At 36.8% G+C, this 22311-nt stretch overlaps 2 protein-coding genes across 2 annotated transcripts in view; one reads left to right on the top strand and one right to left on the bottom strand.

Annotated features, from left to right (window-relative positions):
- ACYP2 (acylphosphatase 2) overlaps positions 1–22311 on the bottom strand; it is a 179760-nt gene that overhangs the window by 15032 nt on the left and 142417 nt on the right. The gene's annotated exons all lie outside the window — the stretch shown is intronic.
- TSPYL6 (TSPY like 6) overlaps positions 1–22311 on the top strand; it is a 41131-nt gene that overhangs the window by 12285 nt on the left and 6535 nt on the right.

Raw genomic sequence — 22311 nt, 5'->3', positions numbered from 1 at the left:
GTCACCCTGATAACAAATTTAAATAGTATATGCTTGTAGGATGACTTAAAGCTGTTGTATTTTTCATAAAAAAATCTAATTTATTAACAGCTGGATTAATCTTAGACAAATAAAAGGACATCATCTGTATATCCAAGTTACCTATCTAGTGGGAGGTGACAAAGTGAAAGAGGGAAGGATAAGAGGCTAAAAGGGAGAAGAAAGAAAAGGATTTAATGGAAGAAGTTGACAGATGTAATGATTCCCCCCTCTTCTAAGGTAAAATTCTACATAATTTTAATATTGCAGTTTAAAATTGCTTGATTTCTCTGAAGCGATTAATAAAATGATTAAAGAATGTGTAGTACTAGAATCAGAATGCAGTTTAATTAATTACATCTCCCTCTTTTGAATTGAAAGCTACTTATATAGTAAACGGCTGTCATATTTAGTTTTCCAAATGACTTGCAGATGAGGCCATTCAAACTAGGCATGTAAATCTAAACTCACCAGAGTGGTATGTTTACATTTGAATAGAATTAAAAGTCTGAGGTCTCAGAAGTTATAACTATGAAGCTAAAGCCAGAAGATGGGTCCTGCTGCGGAAGAAACCAGACTCCCTGACACTGGGTCTAGAAAGTACTATTTGATCTGGCAGTCATCCAGATGAGGACTTATGTTTGGGAGCCTCTTCTAATCACACACCATTTCCTGCTGTAGCTAAACTTACATCAAAGAAAGAAAGAAACTAGCTAGCAGCTTCCTATAGAATCCTATGAGGCATCATTACATTGGTGGAGATGCCAGTGGTCTTCAGTGGTCTAGGAAATTGATATTAAAAGCTTTCTCTGAAATGATCAAGTTCAGGGGAACAAATGCATACTAACCAAATTCATAGGAGATCAATTTATAAAAATACAATACCATGTATTCATTTATATTGGGTTCTCTATTTGTCAAATATATCATCCATCTATACAAGAATTTTCCAATTGGGGAAGCACGCTAATGAGACAGAATTGCAATAGATTGTTCTTTCTCTAGTTTAGGCATATTTGGGCCTAGAAAATATATAATGATAAAACCTTCTTCCCTAGAAAACATTGAAATGGTTGTATCGATCACCTTTAAAAAACTCTACACCACCCACCATTTTTCACTTACCACATCACTGCCTCACACAGGTTAATGAGGCTGTGGTTTTCTTTACAGTTACTTTGTTCCTGTCCTGAGGATACTCTCTGATTATACTGAAACATATTCCAGTACGTCCTTGTTTTTAGGGCAGAGACAAGGAAAAACCTATCACTTATTATATCATGTATACAAACCCCATCTTAAGGCAGTTTGCTTTGAAAGAGGTGATTTTACTTGTTTCAAGTTTAGAAGGCAACATTTCTGATATTTTCCCCTAGATTTAGGAAAGGTAAAGGAAGTGAAGGCTGTTCTACCCAGTGGCTACTGGAGTAGTAGGTGACTGCAAGAATGCCCCCTCGCCACAGAGAGAATTAGCCAGGATGGGAATGTGCTAAAGGATCATAATGTTCTCCATGGCGATCAAGCAATAATAATCTCATGGCAACATATAGCTGATGCTCCAATTAGGGAATGTTCCCATTACTGTGGTTGCTACCCTCAAACCTAGAGACTTAAACAATATTTATCCTGCTTACAAGTCTACAATGTGGACAGAGCTTAGCGGGGAGAACTCACCCCTGCCATGCATGCTGTGTATTCTAACCTAGTCTTGGAAGACTCTCAGGGTCAGGTCCACTGCATTCTATCTGTTAAAAGCCAGTCACTAAAACTGGTCCCTATTCAGGGGGATGGGAATTAGACCCCACTTTTAGTGAGAGGAGTGTCAAAGAATTTGTGGACTTGTTTTAAAATCACCACAATATATAGTTGAAAAATTATAGGAGAATATACCATTTATTTATTTACACATTCATTCAACAAATACTTATTGACTGTTACCATACACTAAATAAGCATTGCTTTTTAACCTTTTAAAAAAGATTTTAGATATTCTAGCTCAAGACGTCTCCCATTTGTACATGATTTTATGTATTGAGAAGGTTTTTGTTTTATTTTAGGCCCATCATATAAAAGTACTCAAATCAGCATAAAATATCAGATGATGACAAGTCGTCCATTTGGAGAGGAGTATAATCTGAACAGCACAAATGGGTTTTTATTAGAACTCATTAAAAGCCTGAGATAATGGAAGTATAAATCCTCATTTGATACACATATTCTGGAAAAGGTAGTTGTTGAACAAATTTGTGTAAAAGCAAATCATCTTTCCTACCAGCTTTATACTTTTAGTGACTGACATATAAGAAAAGTTTTCCTTTACTTCCAAAATATTTCCAGTTGCCAGTATGTGAAAGGATTGATCGGATAGACAAAAGGTTATCAGACACCTCCAAATCACTAAATCCAAAGCATCATATATTTTTTTCCCTCAAAATATTTTTACTTGGCATTTCTCCTCTCCACCTAGGCTTCTAGGACACCAACTTTTGTCTTCCTCCTACGTCTCCAGGGGTTCCTTCTCAGTGGGAGTTCCTCTTACTGTGTTCAGTCCTTACTTTGGTGATCTCTGAGTTTCTGCTCCTAATCCCTTCCTCTCTTAATCTCTATCTACTCTTTGAATGATTTCATCTAAACCTGGACTTAGCATGAAAGTTCCAGATTCATATAATCCACTGTCCACTGAATCTCCCCACTTGATTGTACCGTATCTACCTCCACCCACACCCTATACCCCCTTCCCACTCACTTCCTCCTGCATTCTGAAATTTGACAGAATCTAGAGAGTCTCTGACCCTCAACATCCATGCACAGTCCATCAACCATAATGTCCCATTGATTCTAAACATCTTTCATCTCTTTTGCATCCTCATTGCCCTTGATTTACATCAGGCTCTTGTCCGTTTGCCAGGAATATAGGTCAAGACTGGCTCTGAGGCCATTACTTAGCAAATACAATGAAAATATTTGAGACTTCTGCCTTCTATCCATAGTATTTGGCTCTGGACATCTCCTACTGACGGATCTCAGTGGGGGGTGTTGGTCAGGAATAGAAAATTATAAATCACAATGTTTGCATTTTATCTTCACAATAGTTGAAGTTTACCTTAAAATAGCCACAGAAGAAGATGAAGTGGCAAATGCAAACCACTGAGCACATAGTTATTAGATATCTATTCTGTAATCGGGGTTACGAAGACAAATATGGCATGGTCCCTGCCTCCAATGAACTCAGAATTTAGTGGGAAAAGCAAATGATTATAATTCAGCATGATAAATGCAATGATTAAGGAACGTGTGAGGTATTGTATGAGTAGAGGAAGGCGTTTTCATTGTCTTCATTGCGTACGCCTGAAAGGCAGTGGAGAAGGGAGTGACACCCTGCCTAAGAAGGTAGAGTAGGGCTTCCAGAAGATGTAAAAATGCTCTCTATCTTACGAAAATCTTAAGAGATGATAGCTCTGGATCCTGACATTGGAGATTTGGGGAATTCTGCCAGCTGTTTTCTCAAGTTACCTACTTGATTCCCAATCTCCACGTCTCTAAAATGAAAAGTTTGGTTTAAATAAGAGGTTGGCAATTTTTTTCTATAAAGGGCAGATAATAAATATTTCAGGCTTTGTGGTCAGTATAGTCTGTCACAACTATTCAGCTCTGCTGTTGTAGTGCAAAAGCAGCCACAGGCAATACATAAACAGATGGACCTGGCTGTATTACAATACAACTCTAATTACAAAAACAGGCAGTGGGCTGTATTTGGCCCTTGGGATGTAGTTTGCCAAAGCCTGGTCTGAATGATCTCCAAGATGCCTTCCAGATTTACCAATCCATTGGTTTATGAAAAAGCAGTTCTCAAATACCTGATATACTTTATGTTGGTTTATAGTTTACTCTTGTTTTGGCTGGTTAGCTCAGTAAATGAGAACATGGAATTTAAAATGATAAGATTTGGGGTTTGATTCACTCTGGGTCAGTTAGCTTCTCTGTTCCGTGACCACAAACCACACCACAGACTTCAACAAATCCATGCTCCTGCTTGGAGCCAGGTAAAGCTGTGTGACTGGACAAATGTCATCTTTTCCTGCTTCTAACAATACAACCCCTGCACTTGCTCCCCTAATCATGCTGCAGCATCCTCTTTACATATGTTCCAACATCACTGAGTTCATTTCAAAAGAGCAAAGTATGGCACTTCCCTGGTGGTGCAGTGGTTGAGAATCCGCCTGCCAACGCAGGGGACACGGGTTCGATCCCTGGTCCAGGAAGATCCCACATGCCGCGGAGCAACTAAGCCCGTGCGCCACAACTACTGAGCCTGTGCTCTAGAGCCCGCGAGCCACAACTACTGAGCCCATGCGCCACAACTACTGAAGCCCACGTGCCACAACTACTGAGCCCGCATGTCACAACTACTGAAGCCCATGCGCATAGAGCCCATGCTCCACAACAAGAGAAGGCACTGCAATGAGAGACCCGCACACCACAACGAAGAGTAGCCCCTGCTCGCCACAACTAGAGAAAGCCCACGTGCAGCAACAAGGACCCAACGCAGCCAAAAAAAAAAAAAAAAAAAAAAAAAAGAGCAACTTATTTTTAAGAAAACCTGTCAATATGACAGGAGGCATTGGGGAATCTATAGGTACACAGAAATGTCTCATCACCTTTTAATAAGCCAAATTGGTTTTTATGGCTGCTAAGCAAAAGAATGCTACAAAAGCATGCTGCTATGCTTATAAGCTAAAGCAGAATCAGCAAACTATATGACTCGAATGCCAACAGTCCTCCCCGCTTTCTCTGTAGTAGACATTGTTAATCAATCCTAGCACTTTTCCCCACAGATCCTGCATCTGTTCTCATCATTCTTCCAAACACACTGAACCAGGAAGCGACACTAAGTTGACTGGCATTACTGTGCTAGATTAAAGCTATTGTCCTATTGCAACAAAAGTTACTATGCCTTATTTTTCCCATCACTTTCCATCCCTGCCACCGAGTTACTCTTACTTAAAAACATATACCTATAACACTGGATGCAGCAGCTATAAAATTCAACAGTACAAAAATGAAGATAATATAAATCTCATATGTAGATAGGAGCATAAATCAGTAAAAAACTTTTATAGAGAAAAACTTGGCACTGTTTATTAAAAGACTTAAAATGTGCATACTAGTTGGATACTTGGGGCTTCATTGTATTATTCTACTTTCAGGTGTGTTTGAAACATTCTATAATAAAAAGTTTTAAAAGTATACCATGAAGATAAAAATATTAACGGTAGTTGATAAATGACATATTATTATATAAAACTATAACCTAAATTAAGGGATAATACAGAACTGAAATAACTCAATGTTGCTTTATTGTAGAAAGTTTTGTGCCTATGATTACCTAGCATATAAAATTATAAAGCAAATTTCACTATTGAAACCATTTTACCAATTTCTTAATATACATACTGAAGGATTTATATGTAAAAGCTTATAAATGCGTGAAATATTTCTGCAAAAATAAATGAAAACTACTAAAAGTAGCTGCCTTCCAGGAGGGAGAAGAATATCTGGAGGAAAGGCAAGGAGGAAGGCTTATTTTTCAATGAATATCTTATTGCTCCTTTTGAATTTTTGTACATCTAGCATGTATTCCCTAATTAGATAAATAAAATGTGATTCAACCTCACACTGGTCAGATTGGCCATCATCAAAAAATCTACAAACAATAAATGCTGGAGCAGGTGTGGAGAAAAGGGAACCCTCCTACAATGTTGGTGGAAATGTAAATTGGTACAACCATTATGGAGAATAGTATGGAGGTTCCTTAAAAAACTAAATATAGGAACCAAGATGGCAGAGTAGAAGGACGTGCTCTCACTCCCTCTTGCGAGAACACCAGAATCACAACTAGCTGCTGGACAATCATTGACAGGAAGACACTGGAACTCACCAAAAAAGATACCCCACATCCAAAGACAAAGAAGAAGCCACAATGAGATGGTAGGAGGGGCACAATCACAGTAAAATCAAATCCCATAACTGGTGGGTGGGTGACTCAAAGACTGGCGAACACTTATACCACAGAAGTCCACCCACTGGAGTGAAGGTTCTGAGCCCCACGTCAGGCTTCAAAACCTGGGGTCCGGCAACAGGAGGAGGAATTCCTAGAGAATCAGACTTTGAAGCCTAGTGGGAATTGATTGCAGGACGTCGACAGGACTGGGGGAAACAGAGACTCCACTCTTAGAGGGCACACACAAAGAAGTGTGCGCATCGGGACCCAAGGGTAGGAGCAGTGACCCCAGGGGAGACTGAACCAGACCTACCGGCTAGCGTTGGAGGGTCTCCTGCAGAGGCGGGGGGCAGCTGTGGCTCACCGTGGGGACAAGGACACTGGCAGCAGAAGTTCTGAGAAGTACTCCTTGGCGTGAGCCCTCCCAGAGTCTGTCATTAGCCCCACCAAAGAGCCCACGTAGGCTCCAGTTGTGGGTTGCCTCAGGCCAAACAACCAACAGGGAGGGAACCCAGACCCACCCATCAACAGTCAAGTGGATTAAAGTTTTACTGAGCTCTGTCCACCAGAGCAACACTCAGCTCCACCCACCACCAGTCCCTCCCATCAAGCTTCTTACATAGCCTCATCCACCAGACGGCAGACAGCAGAAGCAAGAAGAACTACAATCCTGCAGCCTGTGGAACAGAAACCACATTCACAGAAAGACAAGATGAAAAGGCAGAGGGCTATATACCAGATGAAGGAACAAGATAAAACCCCAGAAAAACAACTAAATGAAGTGGAGATAGGCAACCTTCCAGAAAAAGAATTCAGAATAATGATAGTGAAGATGATCCAGGACCTTGGAAAAAGAATGGAGGCAAACATCGAGAAGATGCAAGAAATGTTTAACAAAGACCTAGAAAAATTAAAGAACAAACAAACAGAGATGAACAATACAATAACTGAAATGAAAACTACACTAGAAGGAATCAATAGCAGAATAACTGAGGCAGAAGAACGGATAAGTGACCTGGAAGACAGAATGGTGGAATTCACTGCTATGGAACAGAAAAAAGAAAAAAGAATGAAAAGAAATGAAGACAGCCTAAGAGACCTCTGGGATAGCATTAAATGCAACGATATTCGCATTATAGGGGTCCCAGAAGGAGAAGAGAGAGAGAAAGGTCCCGAGAAATTATTTTAAGAGATTATAGTCGAAAAATTCTAACATGGGAAAGGAAATAGCCACCCAAGTCCGGGAAGTGCAGAGAGTCCCATACAGGAGAAACACAAGGAGAAACACGCCAAGACACATAGTAATCAAATTGGCAAAAATTAAAGGCAAAGAAACATTATTGAAAGCAGCAAGGGAACAACAACAAAAAAACATACAAGGGAACTCCCATAAGGTTAACAGCTGATTTCTCAGCAGAAACTCTACAAGTCAGAAGGGAGTGGCATGATATACTTAAAGTGATGAAAGGGAAGAACCTACAACCAAGATTACTCTACCCGGCAAAGATCTCATTCAGATTCGATGGAGAAAACAAAAGCTTTACAGACAAGCAACAGCTAAGAGAATTGAGCACCACCAAACCAGCTCTACAACAAGTGCTAAAGGAACTTCTCTAAGTGGGAAACACAAGAGAAGAAAAGGACCTACAAAAACAAACCCAAAACAATTAAGAAAATGGTCATAGGAACATACATATCGATAATTACCTTAAACGTGAATGGATTAAATGCTCCAACCAAAAGACACAGCCTTGCTGAATGGATACAAAAACAAGACCCATATATATGCTGTCTACAAGAGACCCACTTCAGACCTAGGGACACATACAGACTGAAAGTGAGGGGATGGAAAAAGATATTCCATGCAAATGCAAATCAAAACAAAGCTGGAGTAGCAATACTCAGATCAGATAAAATAGACTTTAAAATAAAGAATGTTACAAGAGACAAGGAAGGACACTACATAATGATCAAGGGATCAATCCAAGAAGAAGATATAACAATTATGAATATATATGCAGCCAACATAGGAGTACCTCAATACAATAGGCAACTGCTAACAGCTACAAAAGAGGAAATCGACAGTAACACAATAATAGTGGGAGATCTTAACACCTCACTTACACCAATAGACAGATCATCCAAAATGAAAATAAATAAGGAAACAGAAGCTTTAAGTGACACAGTAGACCAGATAGATTTAATTGATATTTATAGGACATTTCATCCAAAAACAGCAGATTACACTTTCTTCTCAAGGGCGCATGGAACATTCTCCAGGATAGATCACATCTTGGGTCACAAATCAAGCCTCAGTAAATTTAAGAAAATTGAAATCATATCAAGCATCTTTTCTGACCACAACGCTATGAGATTAGAAATGAATTATAGGGGAAAAAAACGTAAAAAACACAAACACATGGAGGCTAAACAATACATTACTAAATAACCAAGAGATCACTGAAGAAATCAAAGAGGAAATCAAAACATAGCTAGAGACAAATGACAATGAAAACACGACGATCCAAAACCTATGGGATGCAGCAAAAGCAGTTCTAAGTGGGAAGTTTATAGCTATAGAAGCCTACCTCAAGAAACAAGAAAAATCTCAAATAAACAATCTAACGTTACACCTAAAGGAACTAGAGAAAGAAGAACAAACAAAACCCAAAGTTAGTAGAAGGAAAGAAATCATAAAGATCAGAGCAGAAATAAATGAAATAGAAACAAAGAAAACAATAGCAAAGATCAATAAAACTAAAAGCTGGTTCTTTGAGAAGATAAACAAAATTGATAAACCATTAGCCAGACTCATCAAGAAGAAGAGGGAGAGGACTCAATTCAATGAAATTAGAAATGAAAAAGGAGAAGTTACAATAGACACTGCAGAAATACAAAGCATCCTAAGAGACTAAAATAAAAGTCCAGGACCAGATGGCTCACAGGTGAATTCTATCAAACATTTAGAGAAGAGCTAACACCCATCCTTCTCAAACCCTTCCAAAAAATTGCAGAGGAAGGAACACTCTCAAACTCATTCTATGAGGCCACCATCACCCTGATACCAAAACCAAAGATACTACAAAAAAAGAAAATTACAGACCAATATCACTGATGAATATAGATGCAAAATCCTCAGCAAAATACTAGCAAACAGAATCCAACAACACATTAAAAGGATCATACACTATGATCAAGTGGGATTTATCCCAGTGATGCAAGGATTCTTCATTATACGCAAATCAATCAATGTGATACACCATATTAACAAATTGAAGAATATAAACATTATGATCATCTCAATAGATGCAGAAAAAGCTTTTGACAAAATTCAACACCCATTTATGATAAAAACTCTGCAGAAAGTGGGCATAGAGGGAACCTACCTCAACATAATAAAGGCCATATATGACAAACCCACAGCAAACATCATTCTCAATGGTGAAAAACTGAAAGCATTTCCTCTAAGATCAGGAACGAGACAAGGATGTCCACTCTCACCAGTATTATTCAACATACTTTTGGAAGTCCTAGCCACGGCAATCAGAGAGGAAAAAGAAAGAAAAGGAATACAAATTGGAAAAGAAGGAGTAAAACTGTTACTGTTTGCAGATGACATGATACTATACATAGAGAATCCTAAAACTGCCACCAGAAAACTACTAGAGCTAATCAATGAATTTGGTAAAGTTGCAGGACACAAAATTAATGCACAGAAATCTCTTGCATTCCTATACACTAATGATGAAAAATCTGAAAGAGAAATTATGGAAACACTCCCATTTACCACTGCAACAAAAAGAATAAAATACCTAGGAATAAACCTACCTAGGGAGACAAAAGACCTGTATGCAGAAAACTATCAGACACTGATGAAAGAAATTAAAGATGATACAAACAGATGGAGAGATATACCATGTTCTTGGATTGGAAGAATCAATATTGTGAAAATGACTCTACTACCCAAAGCAATCTACAGATTCAATGCAATCCCTATCAAATTACCAATGGCATTTTTTACGGAGCTAGAACAAATCATCTTAAAATTTGTATGGAGACACAAAAGACCCCGAATAGCCAAAGCAGTCTTGAGGGAAAAAAACGGAGCTGGAGCAATCAGACTCCCTGACTTCAGACTATACTACAAAGCTACAGTAATCAAGACAATATGGTACTGACACAAAAACAGAAACATAGATCAATGGAACAAGATAGAAAGCCCAGAGATAAACCCACGCACCTATGGTCAACTAATCTATGACAAAGGAGGCAAAGATATACAATGGAGAAAAGACAGTCTCTTCAATAAGTGGTGCTGGGAAAACTGGACAGCTACATGTAAAAGAATGAAATGAGAACGCTCCCTAACACCATACACAAAAATAAACTCAAACTGGATTCGAGACCTAAATGTGAGACCGGACACTATAAAACTCTTAGCGGAAAACATAGGAAGAACACTTTTTGACATAAATCACAGCAAGATCTTTTTTCATTCACCTCCTAGAGTAATGGAAATAAAAACAAAAATAAACAAATGGGACCTAATGAAAGTTCAAAGCTTTTGCACAGCAAAGGAAACCATAAACAAGACGAAAAGACAACCCTCAGAATGGGAGAAAATATTTGCTAACGAATCAGCGGACAAAGGATTAATCTCCAAAATATATAAACAGCTCACGCAGGTCAGTATTAAAGAAACAAACAACACAATCCAAAAATGGGCAGAAGACCTAAACAGACATTTCTCCAAAGAAGACGTACAGATGGCCAAGAAGCACATGAAAAGCTGCTCAACGTCACTAATTATTAGAGAAATGCAAATCAAAACTACAATGAGGTATCACCTCACACCAGTTAGAATGGGCATCGTCAGAAAATCTACAAGCAACAGATGCTGGAGAGGGTGTGGAGAAAAGGGAACCCTCTTGCACTGTTGGTGGGAATGTAAATTGATACAGCCACTATGGAGAACAGTATGGAGGTTCCTTAAAAAACTAAAAATAGAATTACCATATGATCCAGCAATCTCACTACTGGGCATATACCCAGAGAAAACCGTAATTCAAAAAGACACATGCACCCCAATGTTCATTGCAGCACTATTTATAATAGCCAGGTCATGGAAGCAACCTAAATGCCCATCGACAGATGAATGGATACAGAAGATGTGGTACATATATACAATGAAATATTACTCAGCCATAAAAAGGAACGAAATTGAGTCATTTGTTGAGACATGGATGGGGTCTAGAGACTGTCATACAGAGTGAAGTAAGTCAGAAAGAGAAAAACAAATATCGTATATTAATGCATGTATGTGGAACCTAGAAAAATGGTACCGATAAACTGGTTTGCAGGGCAGAAGTTGAGACAGAGATGTAGAGGACAAACGTATGGACACCAAGGGGGGAAAACCACGGTGGGGTGGGGATGGTGGTGTCCTGAATTGGGCGATTTGGATTGACATGTATACACTGATGTGTATATAATCGATGACTATTAAGAACCTGCAGTATAAACAAACAAACAAACCAACAGAAGTAACTAATACTAAACTTTCTTTGGGTTATTTGTATGGAAATATGTTAATATAAATATTTCAGACATTACATGAAATTTCTAAAAATCTTGTATGTTCTGGTATAATGTTAAAAGTCATAATTCTAGTTATTACTTTAAAATGTATATCTCAGAAATAACTAAATTTCCTTGTCAATTGCAAAAACAGAAAACAAAAAACAAAAAACTAAATATAGAAATACCGTATGATCCAGCAATACCACTCCTGGGCATATATCCGGAGAAAACCATAATTCGAAAAGATATATGCACTCCAATGTTCATTGCAGCACTATTTACAATAGCCAAGACATGGACACAACCTAAATGTCCATCAGCAGAGAAATGGATAAAGAAGATGTGGTACATATATACAGTGGAATATTACTCAACCATGAAAAAGAAAGAAATAATGCCATTTGCAGCACACGGATGGACCTAGAGATTGTCATACTGAGTGAAGTAAGTCAGACAGAGAAAGACAAATACCATATGACATCGCTTACATGTGGAATCTAAAAAAATATGGTACAAATGAACTTATTTACAAAACAGAAATACAGTCACAGGTGTAGAAAACAGACTTATGGTTATGGGGGGAAAGGGGGGGATAAACTTGGAGATTGGGATTGATGTATATACAGTTCTATATATAAAATAGATAGTAAGGACCTACTGCATAGAACAGGGAACTCTACTCAATTCTCCGTAATAACCTATATGGGAAAAGAATCTTAAAAAGAGTGAATATATGTATATGTATAACTTATTCACTTTGCTGTAGAGCAGAAACTAACACAACATTGTAAATCAACTATACTACAATAAAAATTACTTTTAAAAATGTGACTCAGTGATTCTACTCCTCAAAATTTATCCTAAAGCATCATTGAGGATGTACGTAGAGATTTTGCCGCAAGGATGTACATTGTATTGTATGTAACAGGAAAATAGTTCAGGCAATTTAAATGTCCAATAATTGGGAATTGGTTAAATAAGTTACTGTATTTCCAGATAAAGGAATGATAGCTGTTAAAATTATGAAGATGAATTTTTACCAAAAAAGACATTTTTAATATGGTATTAAGTTTTTGGGGGACTGCCCTGGTGGCGCAGTGGTTAAGACTCCGCCTGCCAATGAAGGGGACACGGGTTTGAGCCCTGGTCCGGGAAGATCCCACATGCCACGGAGCAACTAAGCCCGTGAGCCACAACTACTGAGCCCACGTGCCACAACTACCAAAGCCTGCGCGCCTAGAGCCCGTGTTCCGCAACAAGAGAAGCCACCGCAATGAGAAGCCCATGCACCACAACGAAGAGTAGCCCCTGCTCGCCACAACTAGAGAAAGCCCGTGTGCATCAACAAAGACCCAACGCAGCCAAAAATAAATAAATAAATAAAATTTTAAAAAATATATGGTATTAAGTTTTTTAAAAGCAAGTTGCAAAACAGTATAGTTTTGCAGTATATAGTATGACCTCACTTTTGTAAAAAAAAAAATATACTGACAGAAAAATATTTGAAAGACATAAAAAGTGGTAATAGTGGGTATCTCCTGAAAGATGGGTAGTTTCCTTTCTTTCGTTTTTTCTTTGCTTGTTTTCAAATTATTTTCAAAATTCTCCAATGAATATGTATCAATTTTAAATTAATAAAAGATTATGAATGAGTTTGAAAAATGCCTAAGGGAATAAAACATTTCTTTTTTTTTTTCTCTTCCCTATGGGAAAGAACAATCTGAACACAGATCGAAATATAAAACTTGGCTTTTATGATCAAAGTCAAAGTCATTACAATGAATGTTGAAATTTTATTGGCAATTTATCTTGCTGGGAGGTAATGACATCCAGAGTTAAATACTACGTAATATTTTACCAATGGTATTAAGTCTTTTCAATGGTTTAGTAACTCCAATGTGGTAATGCAAGAAGTGATTTTTCCCCCGTGTGTAAATAAGTTTTATAATATTGAAAACTGTTAGACTAACATATTTATGAGGTGTTATGAACAAAGGAAAATAGTGGCTGAAATATCTGAACTAACAACATGGAGACACCAGATATTTTGAGTGGGAGATTCTTATAGATTAAAATGGATTATTGGGGCCATGGCTAGATGGTGAAGGGTCTTGTACAGCTTGCTAAGGATGTGGATTTTTTTCTGAAAAGATGAGAACCTAGCTGTATTTCTGAATGAATAGTCAAGGTGCACATAGAGGATGATTAGAGGGAGTAAATATTAAAAAGAGTATACCTAGGGCATTTATAATTTCTTTAATTTCTCCCAACGATAGAAAGGGCAAACATGTAAGCTATTTAAGCCAGCTTCAATTTTTTTTTCCAGAAAAAGATGTATGATACATAAATATAGAACCCATAACAATTGCTATGTAAACTACTATACTAAACATAGTTAGGGATATGCTTAATGTTGCATTTTATTGTTTGACTAAATATTAACCAATAAAAAATTACATTAAACTGGAACTTACTTTTTCCTTATAAATACTCTATAAGGCAAACCAGGCAGGGCTTGGATGTTCGTTATAAGACAGCACATGCTGACATTCCAAATTCTCCTAAATGGATTTTGCTTAATATGTTAGATTCTATAAATCTGCTTAATCATTTCTCAGAGCTTGATATTCCTTAGAAAAAGGATTGTTAAATACCTACAAAGCTGATCCATACTCTGAGAGCTATCAGTTTCTCCTAGTGAGAGCTAGTCCTCAGTTTCCTGTGGTTGGGAGTGACATAGTGAGAAAACGCGACAGATGAGATCCAAGTAGTCAGATGTTAACTGGAAAAGTACACTTGGATTCAGGTTCACATTAGTCTGGCTCTCTTTTAGAGATTATAGTTGAGCTCACACAATTCAAGGGCTCATCTGAAATTTAACCTGAATAAATACAAAAGAGCAGCCCCATTAGAGTCGTCCAGTAGAGCTGGATCATTTTAACTCAAGGTCAAAAGAAACTTTATCGTTGTATTTATTAAGAGCAAGCTTGTTTAGATGAGGTGTTTTTTCTTCTTTCGTACCTTACCTTGCACAGAACTTTAATATTAGGAAACCTGAAACACAGTCTAGAGAATTCAGGACCATCTCAGTTCAGGTTGCCATGACATTTTCTGTAATTGAGCCCTGTACCTCTTCTTGCAAACTGAAATAACACTGACGATGTAAAAATTATGCCCATAATGAATAAGTTATTACAAAAATTTAATCAACATGATGTTTTCATTTTCCTGTTCTGGGACAATAAAACTAAACACTATTACAAAGTGGTAAAAAAAAATTTTTAAAGTAAAGACATTTGTGACTTTATTGCCTGTTTCTCAGGTTGCAACTGAATGTAGGTATTTTGGTTTAGTTGAAGGATATGGAAAGCACCACCGATGATCTTTACTGTGGCAGCACAAACCTGCTGCTTTGATGACATGATTCTTCTTTGTATCCATGTTAAGAGAAACTGGTGTGGTCTCTGTAATGTTTTCTTTTCCTGCAAATACTGTGGCTCATAAAAAACAGTTTGACTCCTTATAGCTTTTCCTCTGTATGCTTCCTTTTATATAAAAACTTAGTTTAAAAAATTTGACATTTCAGTAATTTTCAACAAAAATGCTTAATTTTCCTAGATTTTTCTTCTAGTTTCAGAGAACAATAATTTTATAGTCTCAGTATGATGCTGGTCTTTGTAAAGCTCAAGAGACAAAACCAGACACTTGTGCATGCTGCAACTCCTTGTTTTTATTCCAGAAATAACCTTTGTAACTATTGGCAGTACAGGTCTTCCCTCCCTCCCCGCTTTGGCTGGGGATGGCGGAGGGGGCAGGAAGGTTGTTGGGATATATGCTCAGAAGTTTTCAGATATAAAGATTTAGAAATATTAACTAGTGACTTCAATGAGATTTTAAGTTTAAAATCAGTAATTACAAAATCCACAGATTCTATGCCTCCTGAGGGCTGGGTAGCTTCCTTTGGATTTTTTTTGGCATAAAAAGAGAACACACTATTAAATAATATGCAAGTAATTTTATTATATCTTCTAAGGGTGCATTTAAAACATTGTGTGTTTAAATTATAGACAGAACATAAGATTTGGTAGTTTTCTACGGCATGCCCAAACAGAGATGTTAAGGTATGCTCCTCACAGTTTGGACAGGCTCTAGTCTTATTAAGTTTGAATAGTCACAGTTTTGTCATAGTGTTGCTAGAACAGCAGCACAAAGATAAAAACAGCCAAAACAGCTTTGTTAGAGGAAAGTCTACCTACCACAGCTCCCAACCCGGCTCCTTTCTAGGCTTCCTGCTTTCCTAACCTCAATTCTTTATTCTTTTCAGATGAAAACAAGCTGACCCCTGCTAAGCATCTTCTTATAAAAAGGCTCATGACAAATGCTATCTTTATAAAAGATTCCACAGTTGAAATGTGAAATGAGATTTTAGGGGCCCCTGCAGGATCCTGTGTTCTAGCATTGAAAATCTCTTGTGAGAAAAGCATTAAGAGGGACTTCCCTGGTGGTCCAGTGGGTAAGACTCCGTGCTCCCAAGGCGGGGGGCCTGGGTTCGATCCCTGGTTGGGGGTACTAGGTTCCGCATGCCGCAACTAAGATCCGGTGCAGCCAAATTAAATAAATAAATAAATATTAAAAAAAAAAAAAAGAAAAACATTAAGACTATTTTCTTCAATTGATTGATCAATTCATTCATTCATTCTGCATCAACAAATATTCATTGAGCATTTGTTATGTGCAAAGTAATATGAGTGATTCAAGAACGTGGAAAGTATAGTCTCTGAGGAATTTGCAGTCTTGAAGAAGCGTATAAGGTGTATTCACCAACAGTCTGCCTGTCAGAACTGGATTATTTATCTGACTCTTTCACTATACAGATGAGGGAATTACAGCAGAGAGGTGAAATGACCTGTCCAAACCACACCGCAAGACCACTGGCTGTGGAGCAAGCCACTTACCCATCACTCACTGATAATCTTGGACAAATTACTTAACCCACTGAGCTAAGCCAGACCTCAAAAGGCTGATCTGGGTTGAAAGGCTGGTGAGAAGGGGAACACAGACTTCCTTCAGGACTGCTTTCACTCACGTTTACTGTGTGACCCGGAAGCAGGAAGTGTGAAGCGTATGTACAAGATAAGGATGAAAGTGAGCTGATGCAGCTTCTTCATGCCTCCCTAGTTCCTCAGACCCTTGGCCAAAGTTCAGTGGTCAGTGCTGTCCCCAGGGAGTGAAAAAACCTGCCAGGTCAAGGACTCCAGAGCCACCGGCCCATGGCCTTTCACGCACAGACTGCCACAGTTAGACACTTCCATGTTCCATTTCTCATTGCTATTGGGGTCCTAGCATGGGCCAGCCTTGGCTTCTATACCTGCTAAATTTACTTATCAGTTCTCTTACCTATGATATGTAACAGTATATATACTCTGTAGGCTTACTCTAAGCCTTAGGCAAGATGGACTATGTAAAGTGCCTAGCATGGTGCCTGACCCACAGAAGGTGCTTCACAGATGGCTTTCTTAGTTGAGGAACTGACAGTAGGATTCAAGTTTCCTGACTCACCTAATATTCTTTTTAATACACAAACGGCAACTGCCATTTAGTGGGTATTTGCTTTGTGCCAATAGAATGGTACACTAAAGGGAGAGAGAAAACTGTGATTATTTGCAGAAAGCATTGCATATATAAAAATCCTAAGAAATATGTTTAAATTTATTATCCCATGGGTTTATCAAAGTGACCGGGTTTATAATGAATTTACCATAATTAGGGGCTTTCTTTATCCTGGTAACCACCAGCTCAATAAGGTAATAAAAAGGAAAGAAATTCCATTCAAAAAAAAAAAAAAAAGAGGTGATGGATAAACTTAACAGAATTGCCCATGACAGTTATAAAGAAAATTATAAAGACTTATGAGCTATATGTAAATAAAACTATAAAGGTGTATTAGAATATATAAAACAAGATGAACAAATTGAGATATATACTGTTATCATATAGGAAAACAAATTTCACCAAGTAAAATTTACTATTTGTTAAACATTAAAATTCTACACTAACAAAGAAACCACAAGTTATGATGCTGATCTAGTTCCCAGGAAATCCTAAAACAAAGTGTATTAATTAAATGATCAAAATACAGAAGTGTGGGACATATAGAAATAAATGTAATGTATTATATAAGTATCATAAAATTAAGGAAAATAATATTTATTTAATAACTGCCTAATTCTATTTAATAATTGCCTAATTATACTCTAATAATTGCCAGGGTAACTGGCAAACAAACACAAAACAAAACAAAAAGTGATTTAGATCAGCTCTTATACCACGTTACCAGAGTAAGCCCCTAGTGGATTAAAGAGTAAATATTTGCTTTAATTCTTAGCAAAACTATGAGAAAAAAAAAATCAAATATTAATGAAATCTTTAGAGGGATAGTACCTTTGAAACGCTTAGGGCAGTAATGAAAATCACAAAGGAAAAAATAAATAGCTCAAAAACATCAAGTAAAAAAATGGTTGTCATAAACAACTAACAAAATTAAAAGAAGGGAAACATAATTGGGAAACATTTGTATTGATCATGGTAGAAAAGTAGTATATATAATATGTAAAGAACTTACTCAAATTTTCAAAAATGTTAAAACCTCAAGAGATAAATGATCAAAGGATATAAACATACAATTCACTTATGAAGAAATACAATTAAATTATATACATTAATCAGTTCTTGGAAGGATATTTATAATAGCAAAATACTGGAAACAAACAAAAAATGCCCAATATAATTACACTATATCAATTCAGTAGACTATTATATAGCCATTAGAATTGTAATTATGAAAACTGAAAAAATGGTATTATTTAATGGTGGAAGGGAGCCAAATAATAATTCTACTTATTATGCACATCAAAAAAGGCAAAAATGAACATCACTATTGACAAAGAATAGTGGAATCATGGATAATATTTTTTCTGTAAATAAGATTGGGAAGGAAGCAGGAAACCCCGATACTACCAGTTGAACAATACTAGTTATTAAACAACAGACTCTAATATTGATTGTATTTTTCAACATACAGAGGAAAGCAAAGAGTTAGAAGAAACCAGAAATATTAGTGTCAGCTGGTAAGTTATTAACTTTCCTAGAGTAAGGATCTTTCACCCTCCAGAAACTTACAGAGAGCACTTACATTTCCCAAAGGCACTAGAGAATGCAAGCACACACCTTGAGAACTGAGTGTGTGATTTTGCCACACCTTTGTCTGTGGAGACTTGTTCTGGGCTGTTGGTACCATGTTTGTCTTCTTCCTTCCTGATGCTTTATTTTTACCATAATACTTTCTTTAAAAGTTTGCCTGGATTTAGACAAATGTCTCCTTTTACATGTAAATTTCTTTTCTGTAATTTCTAATATATTTCTATTTACTTTTACGGTCCTTGATCTTCTCTTTCACTGCCTCCCATGTATAAGGCATAATTTAGATTAGGAGTTAATAACTCAGAATAACAGACATGGATTTGAATCCTGTGCTCAATAACATTCAATGCCTAGTTGTCAGGGAAAGGGCAGGAAAGATTTTATAACGAGGTCTTTGGACAAAAATTGCACAAAGCTCACTTGGCTACAAGTGATAAAAACGTAAAAATGGATAGTGTGAATAAACCGGTAATCTGTTCAGTTTAAATGAGCTCCAGATACTTTCCTCTTCTATATCTTGTGTATCAGAATGTGTCAGTAGACTTAGTCTGTGTTGTTCATGACTCACTGGGGAATAAAAAGGTTTTTCTTTAAAGAGATGGGAAATTGTACCAGATTTTTCAATATCTTTAATTTCACATTATTGATTTCCACTGTTTGACTGGAGGCTCTGATTTTAATCACAAAGTTATATCATATCATATTGCTCAAGCAAGTAAATATATATTAAATTCAGTGCTTCAGTCTCTTTTGTGTGCGGAATTAGATAAATTTAACTAATTAAAGAAAAGTTTTGATGTCAGGTGTGATTTGTGTGAGAATAGAGCATTTGAGTTCTCAATGTGTCATTTTTGTTATTTTCTTCCTAATGTTCACTTCAATAATATTTCTCTTATAGTATGTGCTTTAATACCATTCTGACAAGGAGTTTATGTGCAGTAAGGTTTTAAATATCATAATCTCTGAAAAATTAAACAAATATTTGAATCCTGACTCGTTATGTGACTTTGAGCAAATTATTTATTTGTAGGCCTTGGATACTTTTATCTATAAGATGGAAATAATAATATTTCATAGGGTAATTATGAGGTTTAAACTAAAGGAGATAATTCACGTAATGTACTTGGTGTGGTATCTACTTGTAACACTGTAAACTCCAAGGTAATGACATAAATATGGTACTTGAAACACTATTCAAAATTTTAACTATTAAGAAAAAAATTAAAACTCACAACCTTAAAATGGTTCTATTTCTTTCTATACATTAGATAGATCAAATCTCCTTATAAGAGAGTCATGGCTTAATCGAAAAAAAGGAATTTCCCTTATTCTTCTGTCCTGTGTTTGCCTTCTTAAAGATGCCTTGAATCCTTTATGGACTGGAGTCATATATAAATAAATAGATACACCAAGTTTCCTTAATCACAGCACCTAACTGAAATCTTTTATTTACTAGAACTGGAGAGGAGACAAAGAGAAAAATGCATTTATTCAATCCTGGCTTTATGAGTTTAATAGTCTAACCTCCTCATTTCACTACTGAAGGCTGTGGAATGATCAAAATCAAAATACAGAACTGTTTGATATAGTTCATATTTAAACTTTTGAAATGAAAATGAATCTCAGTTGAAAAGTTCAGGTAGGGAGGAAGGAGCATTTTAAAGGAATTAAAATGTGGTGGCTCAGATTCAAAGTAACTATGGTTGGCAGAAAATCAAGGCTTTGCATGTTGTGTCTTAGGCAGTGTCAGTGACTGGAGTGTAGGTTTTCTGTATATGTGTTTTTTAACACTCCTTGAAATCGATAAGTGTAAAATGAGCATTACTTGGACTTTATTTGAATTTATTTGAATTTCAACAGTTACCAACAGATGTGCTTAGAATGAATAGGCCCCGATTCCCCAATAGCACAGTAATTCAAATCTATTTTAGACTCTGAAGTGAGAGCTGTCTCCAGGAAGACAGCTCTGAACCTTTTTTCCAGCTGCAGAAATAACTCCTCTTGTTGCCCCTCTGACCTACACCAAGGGAAGCCGCTTGAAAAGATGTTCTTTTGCCAACAATCGTTTTACCATTGTAATCCACAAATGGAAAAATAAACTGATGGCTCCTCTTCAGAAAACCTATCCTCACATCCCCCAGAACCAGGCAGATAAATAAAGAAAACCATAGAGTTCTTTTAATTCCTTTCTCATTTTCCAAAATGATATTTTTGTTACCTTAGAAAATGGGCCTTATTGACTAACAAGTTACTGTTAATCTTGTCCAAAATAAGTTAATTCATCCAAGGTTCTAGGACTTCCCCCAACCCCAAATTCCTTGGAACTTTGCTCCATTGGTTAATTCCCACTTGCCTAAACTAGTGCGCTCTCCCTCCCAATGGTTCCCACCCCTCACTTTAAGATGAACAAGCCCCTCTCACTGGCAAGTAAAAACCTCTACCCTGAATTCTCTTCTAGCTGTTCCCCTATCTTATTTCTTCTCTTTGCACCCAAGCTTCCAGAGATGACAAATCCCTATTGATTCAAATGGAAACTCTGACTTTGCTCTCAGACATAATAATGACTTTATTGGGTGCCTCTCTGTGCCAGACACTCTTATAGGCCTTAACATTTTTTTTTCTTGATTAAAAAATACATGAATAATTCATGCTCATTATAACAAATCAAGAAACAGATAAAGACAGCACCAGCATCTCCCCTGCCCAAGCTCCACATCTTATTTAATTGTTGCAACCACCATGAGAAATAAGAATTATAGACCATATTTTATAGATGAGAGAATTGAGGCTGAGAAAGGCTCAGAGTGTACCCTGCAGTGTTTAACAGGAAAAGCTTCGGAGTCTGATTATCTGGGTTCATTTCTTGACTTTGCGATTTTCTGTGTGTCCATGAGCAAATTACTTATTATTTCTGTGCCTCAGTTTTCCTACCTGCTAGTTCATAGGGTGCAGTGAGGATGTAATGTGCTAAAACATAAAAATATTGCTGTTTCTAAAGAAAAAAAGGTCAAAAAGAGAAATTATTTTTAAATGACAGCTAAGAAGAAAATACTAAGAATTAGAGCAAAACTCTGTTCACCATTCTGCTACTAATGTAGAGCCTGAGTTTTTAAAGCTGCTGGAAATTTCTGACCCCAAACTATGCTCATACTGCAATGATGACACCATCAATGCACTTTGTTCTTTAAGATCACACTATTTTTTAAAAGATCCAATAATACTATTTCGATTTTTCATGATTAACTAAATTTTATTCATTTGCTACAGTATCAATTTCATTATTTTTAATAATTAATTTTATCTCAATTAGGCTAGAATGATTATGTATGTTTAACATTTAGATATTATAAACATTTTACATAGTGTTTTGACCTATATTCTGAATTTTTGTGATGGCTCTGTGTATCCCTGGCTGATTTGGTCACCCCTGTCACCTGGCTGTACCCCGACCCTACACAGACCTCAGCCTCTTAACAGTTTCATTAGGCACAATAAAGTATATTTGCTCTCTA

The sequence above is a fragment of the Eschrichtius robustus genome, chromosome 15, assembly GCF_028021215.1.
Source record: "Eschrichtius robustus isolate mEscRob2 chromosome 15, mEscRob2.pri, whole genome shotgun sequence".
Classification (NCBI taxonomy): Eukaryota; Metazoa; Chordata; class Mammalia; order Artiodactyla; family Eschrichtiidae; genus Eschrichtius; species Eschrichtius robustus.
This window is presented reverse-complemented; position numbering and strand designations above follow the sequence as displayed.